The sequence below is a fragment of the Molothrus ater genome, chromosome 5 (genome assembly GCF_012460135.2).
Source record: "Molothrus ater isolate BHLD 08-10-18 breed brown headed cowbird chromosome 5, BPBGC_Mater_1.1, whole genome shotgun sequence".
NCBI lineage: Eukaryota > Metazoa > Chordata > Aves > Passeriformes > Icteridae > Molothrus > Molothrus ater.
The window spans coordinates 41,705,609-41,730,428 of record NC_050482.2 but is presented as its reverse complement, the minus strand read 5'-3'; the positions used below and the strand labels follow the sequence as shown (position 1 = coordinate 41,730,428).

The window sequence follows — 24,820 nt, the reverse complement described above, 5'->3', positions numbered from 1 at the left end:
TCCATCATTTTGGCTATATGGTGTAAATTGGTAGATTGTAAGAAGCCATTTACAGAGCGGCCAGTTTTTCCATGAAGAAGGTTTTCTCTCTTAGGGCACTCCCCTGCCCAGGGTGCCATGAGGAATATTTTTGCACAGAGGCAAGAGCTCCTGTGGGCCTGAGCCATAATACACTTGAGGAGTGTGGAAGGCAATCTCATTGCCAGTTTCACCTGGTTTGAGTCAGGCATTACTAAAATTGAAAGCAGTAAATAGGCATTTCCTACACTATAGATCAGTAAATTGTTCTTCAGCTTCTCTTAATAAAATGATCATGGGCAAACACTTTCTATTGTTAATACAATTTGCTGGCATGTATAAGGCATGAAGTATAGCTACATAAGAATTTATTGTTTCTTCTTTCTTTGAACTTGTAAAACATAATAATACTTCTCGGAAGGATTGCATTGCCAGAAATCACTATCTTATTGGACATGTTTGGTTTGAATACCAGGAGTCTCTCTTAACCAGATGTCTCAATAAATGAAAATGTGTGATTTTTGCTCATTGAAGTCTTTTGAAAAGTCTGGGTTATTTTACTTAGAAATGCAAGATATATTCTTTAAATTTAAAGGAATCAGACTGTAAAATTTGTTATTATTATTGTCTTTATCATTCATAAAATTATTTTAATAAGACTAGTTTCATCCCTAACTTTTGAAGAAAGAGGTGCAATAATTTCAGATTTCTTATGGGATGAAAGAATTTGAATGATCAGTTATTCATGTCTAATATTCTGTAACAAAAGCTAAGTGAAAACTTACGAAAGCTAAATAAATTCTGGCTTTATCTAATCAGTATAAATGTCTTATATTTATTAACTCATTTTAATAAAGTAAGTATTCTAAAGTTTAGTTATAGATTCCCTTTAAGTGGAAAAAAATACAAGAATATATCTCTGCCCTAGAAAAATGCCTCTTTATAAGTTTAAATTAAATGTACCTTCCTTAATCAAATCCAATGACAAATCACTATTAATCCACTAGTGTTATTAATATGACTTGCTATTGTTAAATTGCAAATATCACTTCTGTTGTCAGATATTCTAAAGAAACAAAGATATCAATTAATAATACAACACCCTTGTCGCTCTTGCAAGAGGCAGAACATATCTGATGTTTCTGGTAGGGACTTTAGACAGAGCTATGCTTTCTGCAATTAATCCTGGTTTCTTACATTCCATGTTTTTCTTATACTGGCAGACATTTTTTAATGAAAAAGAAAAGGTAAACAGAAGTATGTGCTTTGGCAGCAGAGCAACTGTCAGGCTGAGATTCCAAAGTACCCTGAATTTTCATGCAAATTAAGTGTTAATGTGAGTTGCCTGAATTTTTTCAGCTGCTTAACCAAATAATGTAATGATCTCCTATAACTTTTTTTCTTAATCCTCTCTAGACAAATCTCTAATGTCAGTAAAGTATTCTGTAACTAGAACTGCTTTCAGAAAACAAAATTATTTAGAATCTTTGACAAATGGCAGGAGAAAAAAGAGTCAACATTCTTACCTCTGTTCACACAGACACAGTCTAGAGATTATTTCAGCTTTGGAGCTCATGGAATGCCAGCATTATGGAAAGATAATCAGAATTATATCTAAAAGTTTCATTAAACATTTTATATAATTATGTTAGTTGTCATTTCAAGGAAATTAATTTTGATGTTACCAAAATAAGCCTGTCCAGTAATCAGCTTTCTCTGTTTTGAAAAGATCACAGCAATGAAAGTCCTGTAGATCCTGAGGGAGGATTACAAGCTTCTTCAGACATCATCTTTTCTTGGATATGCATCTTTTCATTTGGAATTGAAGACGGCCACGAAATCCTATTAATAGATTAAGAGGAAACTTCTTTAAAACTCCAATTGTAGCTTCATAGCACCTTAGAATTCAGATGTGTGATCTGTTGGGTTTTGTCTGGGTTTTTTTCCTTCGTGTTCAGGATTTTTTTGTTTGTTTTATTTCAGATGAAATAGTTTCATCTTCAGTCCCATTTGCCTGTTTTCCTCTGAAGCAGTCATTCCCAGGAGATATAATTTAATTTTCCCCTATAATCAGGACTTTCAGAACTTCTTGGCTGGAGTCTCAATGTGATTATATGAATAGTATTTCATCTGACTGAAGATCTGCCAGCATGAGATGAACAACCATTGTTTATCCAATGATTGCTTCACAAACCTTTTCGATATTTTCTCTCTATATATACATGAAGAAAAAGGGATAGCAGAGAGGAAAACAAAGTAGAACTTTTAACTAGATTTACATTCTGGATGTGCAAGTGTTGCTAAAAGTGAGAAAAAAAAGTTAGGTGCAAACCGTGATTTTTCCAACACATCATAAGCAGCAATTAAATATTGATTTTAATTATTCAATATGCACTTGAAATGTGTGAAGGTTTAATTCCAGATCATTTTATTAATGAACATATGACTGAAAATGAATTAGATGATTGCCTTTAAGCTAAATTTGAAATTATGCTTTTTAGTGTTGCCTGGAGGGTAAAATTATACTAATAAAAATTATAGGTATACCTATATAGTTATATTATGCTAATAATTACTAGCTTATATCTACTTCTGAGATATAGTGGGAGAGGACAGTCTTGATTTCTACCAAGTGAAAATACATATTTCTAACATCAAATGGGATGAAAAATATCTCATCTAATTATGCATTTGATATATAATTTAAACAGCAGTAAAATCTGAATGAAATTCTATTGTTACATACTGTGCTTGTATAAAGTGATATTAAACATTTCTGGCATTTATTATATATGCCACTAACATTTCTGTAGTGTTTAGGGTCTGTCTATAGGATGATATTGCTATTGTTCCATGGTTATTAGTTTTGTTTTTTAGAAGAAGTTTAGAAATGAGAGAAAATGAAACTTCTGAAGGAAACTTAGAATTCAGGCAGAGACTGATTGAGATATTCCCAGAGTGCGTTTATGTATATGATGGACAGCAGTAAAAATGGCAGAAAAAAAGGTGGGTGTGTAGAAATTGACATGTCAAAATCTTAGCTAAAGTAAGGAGGACTGCTATGGAACTTGAGGGAAGAGGTGAAAGTTTTTTGTTTTAAAAAAATAACAGTCAAAGAGGCTCCAAAGCTACCCTTATATGTTGGGTTTATATCTAAATATAAGCAGTGGTGAAAGTTGCTGACCAGGCAGAACACTTTTCTAAATGTAAACAAAATTTAAATAAATTCAGTATTATGTAGCAACTCCCCAGTGAGTTTTTGCTTATGAGCATTTCCATTTTTGTGGAAAAAGGAGTTTATTAAGCTAAGGCCTAACAGCTGTAAAACGACTAGCAAAGTGTTTATAGAACATAGAACATTTTCATTGCTTTTGGCACAGCTGTAAAAATTCACCTCTTCTAAAATATAAGGAGTATAGATAGCAAGCAATGCTTTTTTCCACTTCCACCTAAAGGCTGCAAAATAAAATACTAGTATGGGTAACATCATTTTTTCTTTCTGTTTTCCCTGCTCTCCTATAAAATAGTTGGAGCTGAAAGGGCATTGATGAGAACAAACTAGAATTTAACATATAGGAGGGAGAACCTTTCAGAACTGCATTGGACTGTTTCTTCAGTAGCCTTGTATTTTAAGTCACCTCTCCTACTACATATAAAATTAAATCACATGAAAGTCAAGATTTTAGCAATTTTTTTTCTCTAATTGGCTAGAAAAAGAATTATTTTTATAGTAAACCACCACAGAACTAAATCCCTGAGATTAGCTCAGTTGATTACAGCATGGTGCTGAAAACAGCAGGGTTATGGGTTCAATCCCTGTACAGGCTGCTCACTTTAGGGTTGGACACAATGATTGTTTAAGGGCCCTTCCAACTGATAACATCCTGTCTGTGCATTGTTTAGGTCCTGATACAACAGTTTTGGTTGCATTTAGCGTAATTCCTATGACAAGATTTTCCTGTTTTCATTTACTGGAAGGTTCACCCAATGCACACATACATATATCTCATATTTTCTAATTAATTATCTTTAAAAATACATCATAAAAATAAAAAAAGAAAGGTAAGCATTATGTTAAAGATGAGATATTATGAAAAAATTACCATGGAGTCTGCATTTGTTAATGCTGAATTGATGAATTTTTGTCTATTTTTAGAATTTTTTTTTTCTCAGTGGCTTCATGGAGTCATAAAACTTCATGCTTATCATGTAACCTTATTTCTTGCATAATGAGACAAAGACCATATTATTGTTATATGTTTCATACTGCTTTTGAATAATCTAAAAAAATCTTGATCCAAAAAATTCCCATTGTGAAGAATTTAGCTCAGCCTTACTTAATTGTTCTGAAGAAAAATGACCTTCTATTGTCTATAAAAACTCTTTTTATTTGCAGTATTTGTAGTTTACTCCAGCTTGATGCTTTATCATAACTTTATATGATAGATTGGGAGCTCCCTATTGGGAAATTTCTCTTTCCTAGAGAGGTATTTAAAGACTGCATGAAATTGCTCCTGATACACCGAGTTGACTGAGTTCCTTGAAACTGGACTTGAATAGTAAACAAACTTAAATAGTAAACAAAATATATATATATATATATATATATTCAATTTTTAATGCTACTTATACATGTGTTTGAATACTCCTCAGTATTTTGCAGTTTTTTGCAATTTTTTTGCAGTCTGGACAGACACACTCTGTGCAATAATCATGTCACTGGTTGTCCTAGGGTGACGTTATGATGCTTGTATCCCCATTCATGTGTTCTGTTAATGTTGGATATTATCTTCTGTACCTTTAAGACCGGCTCTGAAGAGGGAAAGTTTTGTTTGGGTTTTCTTATCAGCCTGGCGGGACACAGAGACTGCAGCTTTTGCTTTTTGCTTTTGCTCTCTCGCTCTTGCTTGCTTCGCTTCTGCTTGCTTTTGCTCTTTAGCTAGTTTAGCTAAACTGTCCAATTTCTTCCTGGACGGTTTCTCCTTTCCTTTTTCTGACCATTTCGAACCTGCTCCGGACTGGGACCTGAGAAACACCAAGATCCTGCACCTTGCGGCCTGCAGCAGCAGCCCCAGCGCCGGAGGGACTGAGAACAGAGTGACCACCCTCCAAGAGAGACTTTCTGAATTTGTCACCTTTTTTCAGAGCGGTGTCATCTGGTATTGTTCATTTTGTGTGCTGGGGGGTGCTGTGCCTGTTAAATAAACAGGTTCTTTCCACTCCTCTCCGAGAAACCCTTCCCGAACCGGTTGGGGGGAGGGGCTGTGTGGGTTTGCTTACTGGAGGAGCCCTAATTTGGAAATTCTCCTCCAAATTTGCCCTAAACCACGACACTGGTGAAGAAAGTAACTTCATGGTTGACCATGGCTGGACATCAGGTGCTCACCAAATCTGTCACTCCCCTCCTCTGCTGCGAGGTGAGAGAAGATACAGCCAAAGGTCCCTGGGGCACAGCTGCCCCTCCACAGTCTTCAGGGCTGCAGGGGAATCCCTTGCTCCAGCTCCCAGACCACATTCTGCCCCTCCTTCTTCACCCATCTTGGTGTCTGCAGGGTGTGTCTCCCACATGTTCTCACTCACCTCTCCGCTTCCTAATGCCTTAGGATTTTTTAACTCTTTCTAAAATCTATTATCACTGAGGCACTGCCACTATCACTCATGGGCTTGGCCAGTGGTGAGTCCATAAATAGTAATTTTAAAGTAATATTCATTACATCTCATGAACTTAATACAAATTGGACGGGATCCCTTGTGGGTAAGAAATTACTGATTGTAATCTAGCAGTCAGTTTTTGTCTTTCAACTGGAATGAAGTTATTCTGAAGAAATGTATTCTGTTGCAGGCTAGCAAATATTTATATGTTTCTGTTTATATCATTATTATATTACTACACATTACTATAATATTACATTATAGTAATATGTAGTAATATACTATATTACTATAATATTATATTATATTACTAATTATTGAAAGCATTCAGAGGGTTTTTTAGTGCTGGAGGCATCTTGTCTATCATTTCACCCTTCACTCACTCTGAAGTCCTACAAACCATCTCACGTTTTTTCTTATCCTATATAGAAGCACCTGAAGTGTTCAATCACATGTTCTTTGCTGTGCTTACGGGTTTGTAGCTCATAGTACAAACAAATAATGAATAGGTTATTTTATGTAGATTTTTTTCACTAAGGAAGATAAACTGCCTTCTTTGAACTGTAGCATGTATTCAATACACCAGATATAAAAGATAATTTAGTTGTCATACTTAATGGCTGATGATTATTCTACAGCATTGCATACACATAACTTTTTAAAGAAGTGGTAGAAGTCCAAAGCTGAAACATGTGAATATGTTCCTGCTTAGAGTGACACCAGGAGCCATTGTAGTCCAGTAACTTATGCTGAAAGTTAAAAGCTAAATAACTAGTTGCCTCATTTTCTTTTAATCAATTCACCCCAAACAAATGAGCATCTAACCCAATTCTGAAGTGGTTACATGTAGCCAGAAATAGCACTCATGTCTCTGCTCCAGGTAAGTTACTTCTCCCATTTTTACCCTGCATAATTAGGTTGCGTATGAAAAATAGCAATTTGTAAGGATTTGGGTTTTTTTTAAAAATAGATTATACTCAGTGAAAATTTTACTTTTGATGGCTTGATGGCTTGACTCTCCAAAGGAAGTATTTGCCATAAGTAGGAATTCCATGGGCTGTGCAGGAGCATTAGATGAACTGATATGACTCTTTTCCAGTAAACCACTTTTTTCTTTGTCTCATCCAGCACTCTGTTACCACTGATATCTTGTCTGATTGGATGTTAGCTACCTCAGCAGCTGTGTATCCTTGAATTGAGGAAAACATCCACAGTAAGCTCAAAGGAAATACAGGTGTCTGTTCTAATGAAGATCAATTTACCTCAGGATTAAGACTTTGAAAAACAACACCAAGTTCACCTTCCTCCAGTCAAGACCTTTGGAAATATAATAGACCTTTTATCTGACAGGAAGAGGGTTGAGGAAAACAAAAGATTTGCTTTGCACACAGAAAGCGTTGTGTCTGTACATGCTGAACCTCGCATTACACACTACACAAGCCTTGTACATCATGACAGCTTTATTTTAAACACAAAGGTTTAAAAAAAAATATAGGCAAGCTTTTCTCTTGGGAAGGTAATGCACTTGCTGCTACTTGTCTGGAAATCAAAACTAAAAAACCATGAACAAACAAGCAATAAATTAACTCATTTTTTCTTCTATTTGATAAAAAAAGGTTTCCTAGGACAAAAGTAAAGAGGGCTTTATACAATTCAGCTTCAGAAATTTATGATAGATTTAAATCACTTTGGTACTGGAGACTTTTATTGTAGATGTAAAACTTTTTATAAAAGCAAGTAGATCTTTTAATATTTCCCTTTACAAGGTTTTGTAAAATCCAAGCTGGTCAGACTGTGTAATATATTAGTACTGGTTGCCTTTATAGGCTTTATGTTTTCATTGTATTGAAGAAAGAATTACTTGCCTAAAATGTAACTCTTCTCACTTTTCACTCAATGTGGTCTCTTAACTGAGTTTTAGTTTTCTGACCCTTAAACCCACAAACTAAATGGAAAATGTGCCTAATCTACTTAAAGGAAAACATCAAAAGCTGATTCAGTTGCTAATATTACACTTCTCAAAATCCCCTAAATGCCCAGTGCTTCTTATTACCCCCTTAGCAAAATACCAGCAATCACTGAAAATAATTTTAAGAGTTCTCTCATAGATGGTAGAAACTTAAAGTGATATTAAATCAGGCTTGTTATTTCAAGTGTCAATAAAGTCTGCAGGCTTTGCTGGCATTTAAACTTTTTTTGGAATCAAGTCTAACAGGGATTTGGTATGAGCTAAAAGGGAAGTCTCAGAAGAGTGTCTGGTATTAGAAATTCATTCAGTTGCAAGGTTTTCAGGCACTAAGAGCCAGGCCATAATTCCATGGAAGTATCAATTTGTATTTGTGAATGTATCTGTCTTTTTGTGAGTGGTGTTACACAGCCTGGTAGGCTTTAGTCTTGTCTTACGGATACTTGTAGGTTTTTTTTCTCCAGAGCTGACAAAGATTGTTACCAATTTAAAAATAACTTGAAATATCGCAAAACATATTAATGAAAGTCCTACAAATACAGTTATGCTACCTTTCCTGTTTCGGTAAATCCCTTTTGCTACCAAAATGCATCTTGTCTGGGATTACTAAAAAGTCAATCTCTGTCTCTTTTTTCCTAAATGTAAAGTGTAGTCACTTAGTATTTGCTACAGTGTTAGTTTTGGTGTTGGGAAATCCTTGCCTTTATCATTGTTGAGAAGGTAACTCAAAAATCTGATTTTCATCACATCTGTGTACAGAATTTTAAAATACAAAACACAGGAAGCATATTTTAAAGTTTAAAGCTCAAAAGCATAGTTTAATTAAAATTTTGTCCTCAGATATAGCTCTTATCAGAGACTGCCTTTTTCAATTTTCCAGTCTGATGACTAAGGAGCAGATGGGCAAATCTTGTGACACTGACTTAAAACATTTTTGGTTTTTAATGTATTTCAAGTTTGTGTGCTTTGTTCTCTTTTAATGTCTTGGAGATCTTCCTCTATAAATCCTGATGAATCTATGAAAGACACTGGGGTTTGAATTTTGTGACTTGAGTACTTTTACCATCATTAAAAGTCCAAAGAATTGCTCAGCTTCTTGCAGAAACTTTTGAATAATGTGGAAGAGAAGTTAAGTAAATAAAATAAAACCCAAATACACTCAGGGATACTTATTTTTTCAGTGGTGATTTTCAGTAATTCTGTGGCAATATGAACATAGATTTTCTTGGTACCCTTCAGACTTCATAATTTACACCCAATGAAGTTCTAGAGAGGAAAAGTATAGGAAAAGAAACTAAATTATTTCTTTTAGCTTCTCCATTAAACTTTCCTTGCTATGATTGTTCCATGGTATCTACATGACAAGGTGCTGAGGGATCTATGGGATCTATGATGAAGACACCTTAAAGTAGGGTTTGTTGGATGTTGAGTTTTTCCCCCCTAATTTTCAGGAAATAGACCAATTTTCTTTTCTTGAAGATTTCACTTTTGGGACTGGTGTCAATCACTGAATGATGGAGGGTTCAAAAACCTGTCAGTCTGAGGGGTGACTGACCACTACTCCATTCCCCAAGTCACAGAGAAACATAGTTGATGATGAATCAAATTTCTTATTTTCTTTTTACTTTGTTTTTTCACCACATAGTGTACTCTGAGAACACAGATGCTCAAATAATCCCAAAATCATTCCCAGGACTGCTGTGATTTTTTTCTAAATCATTCTAGTACATCTGGACTGTTGTTTCAATAGTTTCATGCATCAAAAACAATTTTAAAGAAATCTAAGGCAGTTTAAGACTACATTTTAGGCAATTCCGTAATAAGGGGAGTGTTTGTGTATGTGTGTCTATTTTTAAATGCTTTTGAGAAACTACAGGGTGCACTGTTTATCCAAATCCTGCTGTGGCATGTGTTGATGAGTGAACATGTGAGCCCAACCAGGAGAAAATTCTTGATGTAAAGTTTCAAAACTTTGGAACTGTGTTTCTGGTTTTGGTTTTATGAATTACTTGTACACCCTCAATTTAGGAGCGTTAAGATTTTTTACAGAAATACAGGGTTTCATGAACTGTGAGAACTACTGAAATTTTGATATGGATTTTACCAAAGCTTTAAGGATCAATTCATTCAAGCTTCAGATATGATATGACTCACTTTCTTCAGAGTGAATTCATGACTGACTTTCATTAAAACACCAAAGAGACACAGCATCTAGAAAGTAAACATACAAAAGAGAAATATCCATAAAAGTTGTCACCTACCGTTACTGTCAGTAACTTTGGGTTTATGAAACTTCACAGCTTTGAAATTATTCTAAACATGTCAAAAGGAAGTTTCCATTATTAGGACTTATGTCAGAAAGAAGTTGCATATAGATAACAAGAATTTGATGAAAAATTAATTTTTTTTTCTTGTTTCCCCTATCTTTTCAAACACAAATCTCTTTATATAGTGTTTTTATATGTATATTCTTTTACATATAAAAGTTTAAGATGAATATATAAAATTACACTTTGATAAAACTTGTAATTGTTTTGTATTTTGTTGCTTAACTACCCCTACATAGGTTAATGTGTTGAAGAGCCTATTTTTTTATTTTATTATTTTTTCTGCCTTACTTATTCTTAGAGTAGTTTACAATGTGAAATGTTTCCAGCAACATGAAAACCTGAAACATGCACGGGAGCTAGGTCTTGATTTTGAAAAAAAAAACCCTGTAAAAATAATGTTATTACCTTATATATCTATGGGGATTTAACAGACAAGAATTTATCCTTGTCTAGTATATATAATTTGTAGTAAAACTAGGAAGACTTGTGATATCATTGAGAGCATGAAATTGAATGTTCTTCCAAAGACTTTCAGATTTGTTCATATTTCTAATAAACAGAAAATTTTGCTTCTCATATAATTTATGACATGAAGACACGAGTAAACAAATGTGCCATGTAATGAAAACTTTGTTAGTATCGAAATAATTACTGCAGCTTATCTAAGAATTAAGATACAAACCCTCTGTCTTTTAACAACTTGATATTCTTTTTTGTTTTCCCAGAAATGTCACCAAACCTGGTTTTGTTTTAGTGTCATTGTTTTTCGTCATGTCCCATTTTCTCTAATTTCACATCTCACAGCCTGTGTAGCACAGTGAATGTCTTTCCTTTTTAGTGATTATTTTGTTAAATAGTCTGTGATCTATAATTGATGTTTACAAAAATAATTGCTTTAGGTTTTGTTTATTTGTTTCATTACACTGCAATATAGATTTCTAGGATAATGGAAATTTTTCAGCATGCTATTTCAGCAATGTATTTTCATTATATGCCAATGTTTATGCATAAAGCATCCTGTTTACTTGTTGTTGGATGACAAGCAGCTTGTCAAGTATGCATGACTGACTTTCTTCTAAGAATATTTAAAATTCTTTGTATGAACATCTTTTTATGACTAGATCTCCTCAACTAACTCAGTGAAGGGAAAAGAAAATTTATTGTTTTGATGGCCTAAGTACTTCTTTATGGAATTTTGTTTTCCTTTTTTTTTTCTTTTTTCCTGGTCTTTAAGTATGTAGGTAATTTTTATATATTAATAGTGTATTGCTAATATTAAGCCTTTATTTAACTCTTGGAAAAGAGGATTTAGACCTTGGAGAGATAATGAATCAGAGATCAATAAACCTGAAGCATCTAACTCAAGGTGTTTCCCAGGACCTAATATTAGTCAAATTATTTTGATGCAAAAAAGTGTTGTATTAGTGCAACACTTGAATGTAATGTATTCAAACATGTGTCAGGTTATTGTAGTTATTTCTCTGTTGCTTTCTTTGCCTTGATCTGTGCTGCATTAGGGATAGGACCATGAAATGTCTAAAACCACCATCACTAACTGTAGATCTTTATGAAAAGATATCTGACACTCTGAACATGCAATTGTAACAAAGCTTACTGCAGATTTACTAAGCTCAGCTCCTCAGCAATTGTAGGGCACAAAGGAAGCCTGATTTAGCTGACTAAACTAACTCTGTGCGATGCTTTGTTTATACTCCTCTGCTGGCACCTTTAAGTACCTTTTTTGGTCTGGTCATATAGCTCTCTTTGTGTTAAATGTACTGGCATCAAAGCAAAAATTAAAGTATTGAAGTTGATTATGAGTATAACCGTAATATTTTAATAATGATCACTGTATCAAATGCAAATAATTTAAAACCAGGAAACTCACACTATGTTGCCAGGCATCAGGATTGTCTTTCTTCAGCAAGCCCTTGGCAAGGAAGGGATCTTGGCTTTGTTTTTCTGTTGCAGTGAAGAGTCAGAATGTAAAAACCTTTTGAATCTTATGGCCAGTTCTAAGACCCTTACAGAGTTATCAGAGTTTTAGAATGTAAGAGCTCATCTTTTGCTGGTGAGGATCTGCTTACAAAACAGGTTATGTTGTATAGTAGATGTTGGAACACTAATGCACTGAAGGATTCTTATTTATTATCAAATTAATTCCTTTACTGTTGTGGGCAATTTTTTCCTAAATATGCTAAACCCTATTTTACTATTTCTTTAATAAATTTAGTATTCCTTTTCACTAAAAGACTTTCACATGTCCTTCCAAGGTAAATTTTTAAAATTTCAAAACACTTCATGTATACCAAAAGAAAATATTTTCTATGAGCATAATTTTTGTTTCCTATCTTGATTTGCATCTTTATATGATATTTTAACACAAGGTATTCATCTATACCTATCTCTAGCTAATCAACAGTGTGGATCCAGATGAATGTTTCACTTTTGCTGACTGGCACTTAGTGTGGTGAAAGATATGTAAACATTTCTAATGCAAAATAGACAACAAATGAACAAAGAGGTGACCTTTTTCTTTCATTATACAATTGTCATTCAGTAGTGCATTTAATGAGCATCCAGAATTCCTGAGAGCCCCTACTAGAAATGTATTGTCATCTCTGATGAACATGCAGGTGGCTAAAGTAGAATTTTTGATAAATGTGTATCTTTATCAGCCTTGCTCTCTGGGACCCATTAGGAAATCTTTAACATTGTGAATCATCTAGGCACCCTCAGATGTAGAAATACAATGAAATAAAAATGGCACTGAGCTCCAAACTTAAATTAGGGCCATACTTTTGCATATAAAAGAAATAAGATATAAAGGTCATTTAGGCACTCTAATGTGTTATAACTACAGCACTTTTATTTGAGGGTTTCAGAGACCTCTTATTTTTATGAACCATGTTGACATTTTCATACACTTGGCATGATCCATGTGAAGAATAGACAGGTTGGTGTTTTGATGCACAAATATCTATCCACCAGTTTTTTTGGGCTACAGTGTGATAGGAAGAGCATAGTCTGTAAAGAATTCAAAGGAAGATTTTTGCCAGTTTTTGTTTGCATCAAAACTGAATGCATTCTCTCAGGATCAGAGAGAACATCATGTAGGAGGGGGCTGATGCTCAAAATCTTATGACAGTTGCAGCAAAAAAAGTGACATAACTTTCACAATGGGGAAGATACGGGTTGATTAGAAATATTTAGCAGAAGTTAAATATCTTGTATAAAAACTTTTCATGAAACAAAAGAATATCTCCAAGATAAGTGAAGGATAGAAGATAAAGCTGACCTGTAACAGAGCTGGGAAAGCAAGAGTCTAAAAAGTAAGATGGTAGGGGTCAGTGGACAGGCAGCAAATGAATAAAGTGCTCATGCAGTCTCTCACCCTAACAAAAGAGTTTTGAGGTAGAATAAGAAAGAAACTGAAAGGAGAATGATAAAAGACAAGTGATACACATCTTTCCTTAGAGGCCTGACATTAATGAGTCTGTAATAGGCTTATTAGACTAAGTTATCTTTGCTGAAATATGTAAAGTTAAGCAGTTATGCTAATAAGAAAAGGAGTAGCAGGACAGATTAAAAAGAGAAGAGTGAAAAGTAAAATACGGAATTCTGCATTGCTAGTCAGTTTACATGCAGTTTGGCTATTAAAAAGGTATAATTTAGGATTATAGGACCTTGATATGTTTCAGCTGTGTAGTTTGAAAACTAAATTATCTCCTACAAGATGATGTATTTCTTCCATAAACATTACCCCCAAAAATACTGGTTATAAATGAGCACACACATTCACATTAACTCATGTGAAATATTTATAATTTTTTGTACTGAATATAAAAGGTTAAGATGCTGTTTTCTTTTTAAAACAGGTTGTCTGTTGATTACCTGTTAATGTACTTGAGAAACTCGTATGCAGGACATACGAGTTTTGTTTTGGCTCTTGAGAAAAGCATGATAGCATAAATCAAATCACGTCACTGATCTATATTGTGGAATACATTTTATTAAATAATAAAGTACTCTTTAAAGGGCAGTGCAGATGGTTGGAGGAAAAGTGTTTTGGGTTTTCCAAAATATTTTTCAGTTTGATTAGTTTTATGAAACGTATGGTCTGTCTTTATTCCTACATAGTTGCTATTTGCAAAACAACATACCAGCTTCATTAACTGAAGTTTAAACTAAAGTGTAGCAGTTTAGGATGTGGTTTAATTTGGTTTGGTTTCATCTTTGAAGAGTTTCACCCAAAATGATTTGCAGAGTACTTAAATTCAGAATAACATTTAGACAGGCCACTCTTCCTGGACCACCGGATGCCTTGCCAGAAATTGAGGACCCTCCCTGTAGAGAATGGAATCCTGGCCATGGTGTGCAATAACTGCCTCCTAGCATAACTCTCAGGATTACAAGGGCCACAGTTTGGGTGCACTGACCATGTTATAGGACTTCTAGGTCTGTTCCATGAAATCACAGAACAGCAGGGAATGGCACTGATCTCTGGGCATCTTCTAGTCCAGCCCCACTGCTCATATCAGAGTCAGTAAGAACAGGTTCCTCAGGGCTTCAGATAACAGGCTTCCAATATCTCCAAGGACAGACACACACAGGCTAAGCTCTCTCAGTAACCTGGTCCAGTGCCTGACCATTCTTACAGTTAAGTCACTTCTCATACTTAAATGGAATTCAGTTTGTGTCTAATGCTTCTTGTCCTGCTGCTGGGCACCACTGAGGAGAGTATGACTCTCTGTTCCATATTCTCCCATCATGTGTTCATATTGGAGCACCTGCTTTTGCAACTTGGGCTGGCACCAATATATGCAGAAGGAAAAATGATAACAATTTTAGTGGTTCTTGATGAAGAGCTATACACTTTAACCTGGAAAATCTGTTGGTTTGGGCAAAAATCTAGAAGAAAGAGCAACTGGAAAAACCTAAGATATTTTTCATCATGCGAAGTTTGAGAGAAACATTCTTCCTTTCATTTGAACCAAAATCAAATACCTGAAAAGAAAGAACTTAATACCTGCATGTGGCTCATAATCCTTACTGGTACTTTATGCGCCCTGCCCAGACCAATCCCATTTATTTATTTTCCCACCTTTGATGCATAATTCTGCCTGTAATTTTATTAAAATAGTTAACTGTATAATTTAAGCACAGCTGAAAATTGTACAAGCATTTCAATAAAATGATTTGTTTCGGGAAACTCTTATTGAAAAAATGCACTCATGCACAGAATGGAAAATATGGAATGAGATTTAAATGGAATAAGCATAAGAGACAACTGAGTTGTTTTTCTAACTGTTATTTAGTTCTGGGTTTTCCTTTTCTGATCAGTAGGATTGCAATCTCTACCATTTTTTTCCTAATACATTCATTCATTAATTTTGGCTTGTTGCTTAAGACCACGATAAGATTTATAGCTGTATTTGCAAATCAGCTATGCTAATTCACATCTTAGCCACATTTTGCATTTGAATGCTGATCAGCATGTTGTTATATTTTTATTTTACTGCTCTCCTTAAGACTTAATTTTATTGGATATCCAAAAACTATTGTGAACTCCTAGCATTTAGGAGATATTTATTTGGCACTGAAAGCATGTGTGTTTATAGAATAGAATTTATAATAGAATACATTTATTTACATATTTAAATGAATATTTATCAGGGTTTTTTTTTCAAACTTGGAATATGCTCACTGGAATAACTTTGGGTCAGTATTAATAACTGTACCATATGTCTCTAAATTTCTGAACCAGGTGGCTGGCAATCATGTCTCCAGATGAGCAGCGGTTCAGTGACAGCAACAAAAAACCCTCTTGTTCTGTGCAGACATTGCCATGAACAATCCCTGTTTTCTACTTAAGTTTTTGTTATTTCTGAGTGCTATTTTAGTATCAAAAATTCTGTTCTTTGATGATAATTCAGTATTGGATAGCTAGAACTTCTTTCATATGTGATTGAAGGACAAATGTTGCTAAACAAACACCTATATTAGCATTAGCTTCTTTGCAGTGTTGGTTAAGTTACTAGTATGGTACATCTCTTGCAAGAGTACCTGGCCTAGTAGGTGCTATATTATATATTTTCTAAATGTATAGGTTTCTCCATAGTCAGAATAAACCTATTTCTATAAACCCTATTTCCTACCTATTTTGTAGAAAGAAAGATTTTTCATGTTAATTTATCAGTCTGTACTTCATATATATGATTTCTTTCATTCCAACTTATATTTTCTTTCCTTACAGTCATAGAAATTATTACAGCCAGTAGATAGAGTTGGTCTAATATTTTCAAAGATTTTCTTCAGTGTATTTTCTGACTTTATATATACTAATACTTCCCTCACAGTATTCCACTGCAAAGAAAGTGGTAAGGCAGTTTTCAGTGTTTTTTAGTTTGTGTGCCTTTTTTTATTTTTGGAAATCTAGTAAGTATTGTGTATAATGTGAATTTTTAATGCATATGTTTTCTTAAGTGTCTTAACAAAAAAAGCTTAAATCCTTTCACTGGAAGTTCCATGCTAAAACCAGCACACTGCTATAAATTATAGTATGTGGAGTTGTTTATATCCCTCAAAACTTGAGAAGTTCAAGTGACACAGAGACACTTTACCTAAGTTGGCCTGTTGCTATTTTTTGTATAGACATACATACAGAGAGAGATGTTTTGAAGAATATGGAGAGTTCTGGCTTTAATGCAGCTTCATCCAGAAAAAGATCATAGTTTTGTTTTGCTCACAAATCTTGAACTTGAACATAATATCTTGTTTCAGAGGGGAAATTTTTCCTTTGTAGATAAACTTGTATTAGGACTGGTACAAGTATAGGCTGTTTCTTTGAGAGACTCCCATACTGTTTTTGTTTTGAATTTGTCTTCACTTTGACCATGTCCCTTTTCTTTCCTGTACTTTAACCAAAAAAAAGACAAAACTCCAACACCATGATTGCCTTAGTACTACATAGCGTTTGTCATATTACCTGGTGATCCTTCTCTGTGCTGTATACTTTGATAAGAAATGTGTAGCAGCTTATATTATTTGATACTGTCACATGAGCAGATGTCTGTTATTTCCAAGGATATTTTCTACACAAAATGTTATGTTCAGAACTAATGGGTGAGTGAATGCTGGACAAATTTGACCTGTTCTATTTTTGTGGAGACAAAAATAGTAAGGTACTATTCAAAAAAATTTCAGCTGAGCAGGTCAAGAGGAACACCTTATGTAACTTTTGTCACAGCAGAAGTAAAAGTCTGAAGTTCTTTGTCTCTTCCACAAGTTCAGGAAGCTGTAGGACAGAGAAAGTGTCAGGGATTTTATGCATGTTTAAACATGAAACAAACAATTGAATTATGCACACATTCCACTAGTGTGTTGCAGTAATAAATGCTTGGTTTTGATACACATCATCTTCACAATCAGTTATTTTGCCTTGTTTTCTGGTAACAGTTCCTATATTAGGTAAGTGACTTTATATTCCCCACAATCTGAGAGAGTATAAGAAGCGGCTAAGCGCAGGCATACTCAAACAATAATGGTTCCTGTTAATTTATCAGGTATTCAGGAGTGTTTACTACATCTCTTCTCTGAAACAGAATATCAAATACACAAGCTGAACAAAGGACATAACAGAAGAACTGAAAGCTAACAAATCATCCATGTTGTTTTATTACAGATATATGGTGGAACTGCTGAAAGTGCTTCTGTCTATTGTGCGCATTCTATCAATTGTTAGCTCCAACAGGGAATAAGAGCTTTAAGTTCTCCACCAAAATTCTCCCTCTTACCTTCTAAGAGAATTTGTGAGAAACCCAAATTCAAAGTACCTCAGAAACTGTGAATTGATGAATTATCTCTAACTTGTCTTTTACAAGCTTTGAGACATTTTTCCTACAAGTTTCTCTTGTTATGCATAACAAAAATTTTAACTAGACTTTAAATACCAACCTAGAGCACTCTGTCACAGAGAATAGGATAGATTGATTATAGTACTAAAACCTTCAGTCAATTTTGTTATATCACTTATCTATATTTTAGTGTCTGTTTATTTTAGATTTTTTTCATTGCTGGATGGTGAATTTTCATCTCATAAAAAGACATATCTAAGTGCAATATAAAGGGATATTTCCTCTAAAAATTATATTTACAGAAATTATTTTGTTATACATTTAGAAGTACACTTTTATAGCTAAATCAAAGTTATTCAGTTAAGAGTTCCCAAAAGGAAAAATAGAACTAGATGTGTCCAATCACTGGAGGTAGTAGGCTGAACTATAATATTTTAGCTAAATATTTTTGCTGAATTTTCTGATAGAAAATAAAAGCATTTCTCCCTGAATTGCATGCCATCTTATGGAATGAAGTTTCTGTGCATTACACCCCCAACTTTCAATACAGTTTCCAAACTCTGTAATTTAGAAAACATTTATAAAAGAGAAGATGGTGATGCTCCATGGCTTCTGTATGGCATTATTTATGGTATGCTTGCATGATATATTTAACTTAAGCAATCTTGTTTCAGTAGACATACAACTACTGATATATGAGAAGCGCTTAAGAGCAGCTTAATTCATAACTTTCTGTGACAACTTTTTGACTCCAGAATCCAAGTCCTTCTCTACAATACAACAGAAGTATTTTTTGTCCACAAAACCCATCTCAAATGTCATTTCTAATTCTAAAAGCAAACTAAAATTTGGCAATTTGCCAAGAAATAACCAGAAGGTTTTTGAAGGTCTCTTCTAACCCAAACTATTCATAATTCAGAATCCTAATTCTGTCATTCTAAATGGACTGTGTGCAACTGCTTTTCCACTACACTACTGAAATACTTCATCACACAGATGAGAAACTGTTGTTCTTCTCTATTCTAGCTTGAAAAAAGGCTCATTCAAATTTTGCCTTGCACTTTTGCATATGGAAATGTCTATGAGACTATGTGTATGAATTCTCCCAGAACAGTCACTACATGTAAGGAATGCAAATTCTGTGGTTCTGTCCTTAGAATATCCATTTATCTCTGGAAAGTTTTTCCCCTCAAGAATTACACAGTCAGTGTGTGGACCAACCCATAAAAAGTAAGGAATGTCACCCTAAGAAAGTTTAGCTATTTTGTACGCAATAGGATGATTTTATAAAGTAAACCACTGTGTAAAAAAGAAAAACAAAGAAAAGATATTCCGAAATATTTACATGGATTTCTTTTTTCTCTACAGATTATTTTAAGTGAAGCAGCCATAGATTGGATTTCATTGTGTGACCTTACACCTTAGTGTCAAGCTCTTCAGATAGCTACTATATTTGGCAAAGGTAAGTGAAATATTTAATGCTAAATATTTATTATTAAAGTGAATCACTATAAGAAAACAGAAGCCCCAGTATTTAGTAGGCATTGTTATTAATATTAGGCATTAACATGAATGACATCCATACTGTAAGGGGCTCTTTGCAGTCTCTTTCAAAATTTATTGCTTTTTTAAAATTTCTCATGGTAGTTTTTAAGTTATAAGTTTAAAATAAAACACCTACATGAAGGAAATAAGGAAGTGAAATTGCAAACATATTGTCTTCTATTTAACTTGGTATCATTAAAACAAAAATTCAGGTTTTCAAATCAAGGTGTGACATGAGGGCAAGTGTAAAAAGGGTATAAAAACTGTCATGTACATATTAGACAAATGTAATTAACTGTTGATGTTTTTGTTTGTTTGGGGATTTTAGTGTTTTTCTTTTTTCTTCTTCTAAAGCAGAAAAAAAAACAACTGGCCAAGTGTAACTGAAATAATCAAGTGGAATGGAAAGAGTTAATTAAGCACACAGGAAACAAAGCTGACTTGTCAAGTCTTGGTCATTTACATGATGCTGAATGTCTTTTGTGAAATAAGATTCAGTAAAAGCAGTGTCATCAAGAATACCTATTTTGCTATTTTACTAGACAGAGTAGAGAAAGCATATCTATTTAATCAGTTCTTTACATTAAACATAATATGTAAAATGCTCACTTAAAACATTAATTTAAATCAAGGGGAATTAAATGAATGCTATATAAATCAGCATTTCTTTTATCTCTAAGAGAGACATTTTTCATCCCTTACATATTTGTGGGTCAGATATTGCCTGAAGGAGAAAGGAGGTTATGAATAATTTACGAATCACCATTTTTGCTTCTGATGAGAGCAGTAAGACCTGCTTTCAAGGCTAGTTACATGCAACATATTCCAGGGAATATTGCTTATTAAAAGAAGGCTTTTCTCTTGTATTTGGGAAGGACATGGATCTTTTCGAGAGTGTGCAGAAGAGGGTCACAAAAATAATGCAGGTCAGGGAACACCTGACCTGTGAAGACAGGCTAAGAGAGTTGCAGTTGTTCAGTCTGTAGAAGAAAAGACTTAAGGGGCACCTTATCACAGTCTTTTAATATATATATATAGAGGAACAGTTCTAAGAAAGATGGAGAGAGGTTTTTAACCAGCTCTTGCACAGAAAGGACAAGAGGCAATGACTTTCATTGAAAGAGTGTAGGTTTACATTGGACATACTGAAAAAAATTTTTATATTGAGGGTTGTGGGACATTGAAGCAGATTGCCCAGAGGAGTTGTAGATGCCCCATCCCTGGAAATATTCAGGGTCAAGAAGGAGGAGCTTCAAGCAATGTGACCTAGTGAAAGATATCTCTGCTCATGGCAGGTAGGTTTACTAGAAGGTCTCGTAAGGTCCCTTCCAACAAAAAACACTCTATAATTCTCTTGTGTGTCTGGAAAGAGAGTTTATACTTGGAATTTTAGGGAATATAATCAAACAAGTTTTTTGTCTGAATCTCATAAGCAGAGTAAAAATCATCATAATGACATACTAAAGCCTAGAATAATAAAAGGACTAATTGTACGTTAATATTATTGTCGATAAATTCTGGGGAAAAGTCTCTAAAGAAAAATATTATTCCTACTGTATCAAAATATTAGGAAATTCTAATGGAAGATCTAATACAATGATGCTTGTTTTTCCATCCAGACTACTGTAAATTAATTATTGCACTTACCTTCATATCTTTTTTGAAGTACATGTTAAAAACTCCTGTCAGAACTGAGCCCAGAAGCTAATAAGACTTTTATATCATTATATTTATGGTCCAGAAAAATAAAACAAGCTAATAAGTGGAAAATAATTTGCTAGATTAAGAAAAGGTAAGGATCACTTAGGAACCAAGCATACATTAGGGATTAATGGGTATCATCAGTGATTCCACCTCTAGTGCCTGTGGCCACCAATACAGGTAATTTTTTAATGAGGTGATGGCAACAAGTTTTTACTCTGTATTACTTCTCAAAAAAAAGCTTCATTTCTATTATTAGTAGCACATTCTTCAGATAATATTGTTAGAAAATACATTCTTAATATTGATAAAATTTTTTCTTCAATACTTGAATTAAATATCACTATTAGCAATATGCTGACACGCAGTTTATGTAGTTCATTGAATTTCACTGGAATTTGACTTACTATTTTTTATTAATTAAAAAAGTTATAATTTAATAGAGAAAACTATTTTCTTTAAATAATTGTCAGTATAAGAATATTTTAGCAATATCTGTTTGGTACTTATTTGTCAAGAATGTGAGATAAACTTATTCAGATGATGAATTTTGCAGTTCAGTCCTTGTACCTGACAAAACTAATTGCAATTTATGCTTCCTCTGGTCACAAGAAGAAACATGACAAGTCTATATTCTCTATACCTTCAAACCAAACAGTGTTCCTAATGTCTAACTACCGTGGTCTGCTTTATCTGTCTCATGGTATTGCATTGCACTGCATTTTGCAGAAAATAAAATGTTTCTAATGCAACCGTAAATTAATCTTTTTTTGTTGAGCTCAGAAGTCAAATCCTTAACAAAGAGGATTTGACATATGAAGTCACTTCTTGGTTTCTATTTTGATGAGCTTATATATAGTTGCTAATAAAATCATTGAAACCTACATGCATGTAATACTGTATACCTAAGAGAAGAAGATATAGAAAGTAAAAATGCACAAGATATTTTCCTTGATTGACTATAAACTCTCTGATGTATTTCAGGAGGTGAAAATAGTGTTTCTTGATGTATGTCAGGAGTAAATCTTTTATATCTGATTAAAATGCAGATGAGCAGCACAAAGTATTGTAATTTGTAAGGGTTGATCTCCTGATGCAATCTTCTTCCATCTGCTTCAGGTGTAGAGTTTGCAGAGAATTTGCTACAACTACTGAATGCAATTTGTGTGCAGATGGAATCCCCAACCTAAAACTCCCTATGCAAATGTAAACTCCTTTATACTATTTTGGATGATATCTGCTATTTAAAAAAACAATCTGCAACTTTATAATAAAAGAATTGATAGAGATGAGAAATTATAGAAGTGCTATGGAAAAATTGCATGAGAACACATGGAAATTCTGAGATCAGGATCTAATCTCATATTTCAAATCTTACAGTACTAGTAATGCTAATTTGTTTTTTTTTAGTTCTTCGGTTGTTTACTTAGTATTCAAGGAGACAAACAAGACAGAAGTCAATTTAATTGTCTTAAATACTTTTATGTCTGTGTTTTGCAGATTCGATTTTTATTAACTGTTTACTAGGGCTTTTTATTAAAGAATTGCATTGCAAGAATTATTTAGGGAAGGGAAATTACCCCAAAATCTCTTATCTCTTAACATGGTTCTTTGGCTGTAAGATCTCAGAGTAAGTTTTAGACATTTTATCACATACAAAACAAGCAATAAATGTGAACTTTACCACACCTACACTTATTAATTAGTAGAAGGACATAAATTTCTTGGAGTAATGGTCACTAGATACAGCAGACTAGGAAGTGAAGAATTGTGTTCTTAAAATGTGTCAGAGAGAAAGGGAAATGTTACCAAAAGATAATTTTCTATTTAACAGATGTTGCATAAAGAGATGTTGCATTATTACTTTAAAAATATTTTAATTTTTTGAATTTGGTAGAAAGAATAACAAACCTGCCGTTTCAGTAAAATATTGTACACAGCTTCTGCAAAACAAATAGTCTGCTTTGAAAGCTTGCAAGGAATGCAGGATCAGCAATGATTTGACATTGAGAAATTAAGCTGAGATATTTAGTGGCAGGAAAATGCATTCAATGAGCAGAGAAAAATATGTATAATACTTTTCTTGCAAAGAACAGTAATACTCTGCAAAATGGTTGCCTGTCTACAGGAGCTTTCTTTATAACTTTTTTTAAATTGAAAAAGTAATTGAATATTCAGTTCAGTCTCAGTTGATTTTTTGATATGCTGTGTGTCATCATATGGCAAAGTAACTTTTAAAAATGCTATCTTTAAAAATGCTATTTTTAAAGTAAAAATGCTATCTTGCATAAGTAAAAATCAGCAAGATTTTTTTTTCCTCTATGATACCTGGAGTTATATGGCCATGCTTATGTCCTGAGCAAGAACTCTCCTTGCTAGAGGACTACACCCTTGAAACCTAGAATGGCATATCTTGGTCTGCTGGAGTGAAGAGATAAGTAACATGGAACAAGTTGACAGTAGATGAAGACAGTAACAGAAACATTCTTAAGGGTGAAAGAAATTAAAGACTAAGTGATCATAAAACGTGGGGTTTAGAGTGTATTTCTTAGCGGGTACGTGTATTTTTATTACAGATAATATAAAAAAGCTATCTCTCCAAGAGGAGAGAACAACATCTATGTGAAAGAAAAAACAACCAAAGATCTAGAAAGTAGATTGTGATAATTCAAAAATGAAGGGAATGGCATAACTTTATTAATTTCTATGACTATGTAGAAAGAGCCTGACCTTCCTGGCCTGTAACTATTACATATGAATGAAAATTGGCAGTGATTGTACAATTAGGTTAATTGCTGATACTATGATGGAAATTGCAAAGAAAGGGTGAAATGTAATGGGTAAATTGCAACTGCATAATTTCTGATATATTAGAAAGGCTTTGACCTAAATCAGGCTAAGTTTACCAAACTCTGAATATGGTAGAACAACTGCCAGCATAATTGTCTAATGGCAATTTTTTCAGCTTCCTAATCTGAGCAAGAAATATTCTCTCTGCAGTTTGCATCTTCATAACTGTCATAAATTTGGTGTCCAGTTCTGGCTTTTAATATCTTTGTCACTTTTTATTTTTAATATTCTGTGGCTCTTACTGTTGGCTTTGTGCTCTCAGATTCTATAAAAAGAATTGGAACTCTGGGGAGCTTTCTGTTTCCAAAATAATTGTGTGGAACTGTAGAAATAAGGAAGAAATGAAGAAGTTAAAGCTCCTCTTAGAAAAAAGACACCTTGTAATCGTAAGGTTCTTTTTGCCTACTGAGGAGATGAGCACTTTCCTGGTGGTGCATTGGAGGGTTTTCAAAATATACAAGAATAAAATATTATTTTTTTCTTTCTTTAGAAAGAAAAAAAATCTCTTAAAAAGGATTTAAATATTTTTGAAAGTTCTCTTGTTGTTTTTCTATTCTCTTTATCACAGACAGCCAATATAGATTAAATACCTCTAAAAGCAATAACAAAAGCAATAACTAATGGCTTTAAAATGCTTATTGTCCCTCTTTGATGTCATATACAACCTCCATTAATATCAAGCATAAAATCAAGCTATGCATATATATATACACACACATATATACACACATATATATACACACACACACAGATAAGACCCCCCAAAATTACCTGATTGCATAGTGGTGATATAACTGAGGAAATCTCAACATATCAGTCCCTTTTCCTTACTTCCTTTTCTATTCTCAGCTGAATATTACTTCTAGCTCTGTTGCTCCATAATGTGCACATATTATCCCTTC

General features: G+C 33.7%; 1 protein-coding gene across 2 annotated transcripts in view; it reads left to right on the top strand.

Annotated features, from left to right (window-relative positions):
* Positions 1-24,820, top strand: part of MGAT4C (MGAT4 family member C) — a 325,114-nt gene that overhangs the window by 63,330 nt on the left and 236,964 nt on the right. For both annotated transcript variants that reach the window (XM_054514946.1, XM_036401628.2), the window contains exon 2: positions 19,191-19,284. The gene's annotated coding sequence lies outside the window, so the exon portion shown is untranslated. The remainder of the gene's footprint in view (positions 1-19,190; positions 19,285-24,820) is intronic.